We start from the raw sequence: 3,833 nt of genomic DNA on the forward strand, positions 1-3,833 counted from the left end.
GCGAAGCTCCGCCGGATTTCTCCACCACCACCGACACCACGCCATCGTGCCGTCGGATTCAAGAGGAGCTACTACTTCCGCTGCCCGCTGGAACGGGGAGGTGGACGTCGTCTTCATCAACAACCGAACGTGTGACCGAGTACGGAGGTGCTGCCCGTTCGTGGCACCGGAACCGATCGTGATCAAGATCTTCTACGCGCTTTTGCAAGCGGCAAGTGATCGTCTACCGCAGCAATAAGAGCCTACTCTTATAGGCTTTGGAATCTCTTCAAGGGTTAGTCTTGATCATCCCCTCGTTGCTCCCATCTTCTAGATTGCATCTTGGCTTGGATTGCGTGTTCGCGGTAGGAAAATTTTTGTTTTCTATGCAACGTTATCCTACACTGTGGACCCCGGTCCATTCTTTTACATCTGAATACAATCTACTGCAATCATTGTTCTCTACTGTTCTTTGCAAACAAACATCATTCTCCACACCATACGTTTAATCCTTTGTTTACTAAGCAAGTCAGGTGAGATTGACAACCTCACTCGTTAAGTTGGGGCAAAGTATTTTGATTGTGTTGTGCAGGTTCCACGTTGGCGCCGAAATCCCTGGTGTTGCGCCGCACTACACTCCTTCACCAACAACCTTCACGTGGCCTTCATCTCCTACTGGTTCGATAAACCTTGGTTTCTTACTGAGGGAAACTTGCTGCTGTACGCATCACACCTTCCACTTGGGGTTCCCAACGGGCGTGTGCTTTACGCGTCATTAACTACTCATATCTTGTGCTTGCCAAGATGTTCCGTGAGAGTCTCATCAGCAAGTCTGGCGACTCCAGTGAAGTCAGGAACTATCACCTAAATCTGATGTATTATTGCCATCCTGACCACATAAGGCAAATTGATGGCTGTGATCTCATCCAGTGTGAGCTGAAGCGTTCTGTTATGGGCCGCATGACTCCCAATTATGCTCAGTATGTTCAGCGGCTCATCAACAAGGTGGTCCTTCCTTCCAACAACACGCTCGATCAAAGGATCACAATGGAACCATTCAAGTTCCCCAATCAGGACACTCGTCCGGATGTCCCTGCCATGATGCCCTCTGAGTGTTGTTCCAAGGAACGCCATGATCCTGCAGCTAGCTCCAGTTACTCTAGGCGCCCCAAGCGCGGTGCCTCTCGTTTCCTCTCAAGCTTGTGGCAAATGTGCAAGAATACCAATGATGGTTCACATCAAAGTCTTGCTTTGAACCAGGAGACAAGGAGGCGACAGAATGAGTTCATGGCTGCAAGGAATGCCCAAGTTCCTCCTTCCGGACCTGAGATGGAGTCTGTTGTTGCACCTGTTTGGGAGATGCCTCCCATTTCTGATGAGATGTTCTAGAACTTCGACTTCTCCATGTATGCTCATGGTGGTCTTCCTCCCAGGACTGCTCGTGCCCCAGCTGCTGATGTTGCTGAAGAGGATGCCGGTGATGAGGATGAGGAAGAGGATGATGATGGCGAGGGCTCATATTCCACTGGGCATGAGTTCTAATGATGGGAGCGGTAGCACCTCTCCTCTTTTCTTGGCCTTTTTGGTGTTCCGATGCCAAAGGGGGAGAAGAGAGTAGAGTCTAGGACCACGGGGTTCTTTGATTGTCACAAGCCATGGGTGTTGCTTTATTTGATTCTTATATGGCTTGTGCTTACTTGCTTTTTCATTCCAAGAACCATTTGCTACTTTAAGTATGGACATGTACCTATATGCTTAATCTCTATGTTTGGATGATTATGTGTGCTATGCTTATATATCTTCATATGCACATCTCCATACCATGCTTGTTTCCCAAAGATATTGGGGGAGTGTGGTGACCCGGCATACCACTGCATGGTGTAGTATGCAAGTCTGATATAACACCAATGAAACACCGTTCCACTAGTATTATATCGCTCAGAGTGGTACAACAGAAACATATGCGGGTCCAAGGTATGTCTATAGAATTACAACATTGACTCTTTACAAAAGATCCACACAGCCTCCTACTTTACAATGAGGTAAAACTGCAAATGAACTCCAGAAGAACGACTCGTAGTCTAGTCTTATCACGAACTCTATTTGTAGAGTATTTAACTAGCTATAGAGGTTATGAATAGATTCTAGCTAAATAGGAGCTAGGTTTAGGGGGCTAGTTCCCTTCTACTGCTTAATCTAGGTTTTCTCCATGGTGGATGTGGTATATGACTCTTCCTGCAGGTTCCTGTCTCTTGAAGTAGTTGTTAACTCCTCGGTCTTCGAGTTGCACTGTAGATCCTCCTTCGTGGCCTCCATATCTAAGCAGGGGATTTAAGAGTGGGATGAGTACGAGCGTACTCAACAAGTTCATTATAGGAAAGAGGTGTTTAACGCACTAGCTACGAGCATTAGACCCGAAAGTCTAATACCAATGCGAGGTTTTCATAACCATTTCTTCAAAAGGTTGCTTTTATTCGGAAGAACTATGTCCGTCGGCCTTCACCGGTTTACTAGAACTTCATGGAGTTCCTTTCCGGCAGCGTTCGTAGTTCCATATCCCGGAACGAGGAGTGACAGGTCACGGTTCATTACACTCTGCAGAGGTGTGTTGCTTTACCCATAAGAGATCTTAACCTTGGTGCCAACCAGGCAATTTCCCGTCCACACTTCCTTTGGTGTGAGGCCCGGTATAAGGACTAGCCAATCATGTTCCTCCGCTACCTCGAACACCCACCCTTTGTTGCACACCCCGACCCTGGGTCCTCGCCGGTCCTCTTACACCAATTAAGGATGGACCCCGACCACGACAACAATGCAGGGCTCTACCATACACTCCTTCGCCGGCAGGTGCAACCCATCATAGACCGCATTACCATGGGGAACTTATGGCTTCCCCAGCCTACCGATTGCTCTTCAGGCGACAAGTGTCTACGGACAATGCCGTGGGGAACTTATGGCTTCCCCAGCCTACCGCTTGCCCCTGACAGAGTACAAGTGTCTACGGCAAGCGCATCCGTTGATGAACGAGAGGTGGAAACACTTTTGACTATTTCGTCCCACTCCGGATCTTATGGTTAACACGGGTATTACGGCACAAGAATCACTGGACGACATTTGTTGTTTAATCCTAGAGGGATATAAACCCTTGCAATGGAACCTCCACCATATCAACACAATCCATGGTTCCATTGCCCACCACATAGTCATATTCATAGTTGTGAAAATAGTGGTTTTGTTTTTTATGCAATAGTGATAAATATAGTACTTTGCAAGTAATTTGGTAAAAATACTCAAATGACATGAGCAAGTGATGAACTTGCCTTTCTTGACTACAAGATTATGCAGGCAAGGTCTTCGATACGCAATAACTCCAATTTCTGAAATAGCATCATCGTCCGGTAAGGACGATGTTTAAAAGATTGGCAAGGATGCAGTAATGCATAAGTATGAGATGCAATCGCTCTAAGCGTGATCTAACCCCGATGATTTAAGATCAGTGAGTTGTAATGATTGGTTCAGGGTGTGTTGCACTTTTAGAGTGATTCACAACAAGGTTCTTATTAAGAATTGGTTGCTTGTTATCATAAACAGAGTCTTGTAATAATTCATAAAAATAACACTAATAGCACACAACAATAACATTTGGTATAATCCTAACATGTAATGAATAGTGGTTGGTTTTAGCACTATATGGCATGGTTAATGATTAATTATCATATACTTCAAAAGAATAACTTTTGAAGAACATGTTCTTTAATAAAGAACAAGTATGATAATTAGGTTGATGGGTTTCTATGGTTGACTATGGTTTCATTTAGTTTCTGGAGTAAGTATTAGATGGATCACAACCTGGT

The sequence above is a fragment of the Lolium rigidum genome, chromosome 6, assembly GCF_022539505.1.
Source record: "Lolium rigidum isolate FL_2022 chromosome 6, APGP_CSIRO_Lrig_0.1, whole genome shotgun sequence".
Taxonomy (NCBI): domain Eukaryota; kingdom Viridiplantae; phylum Streptophyta; class Magnoliopsida; order Poales; family Poaceae; genus Lolium; species Lolium rigidum.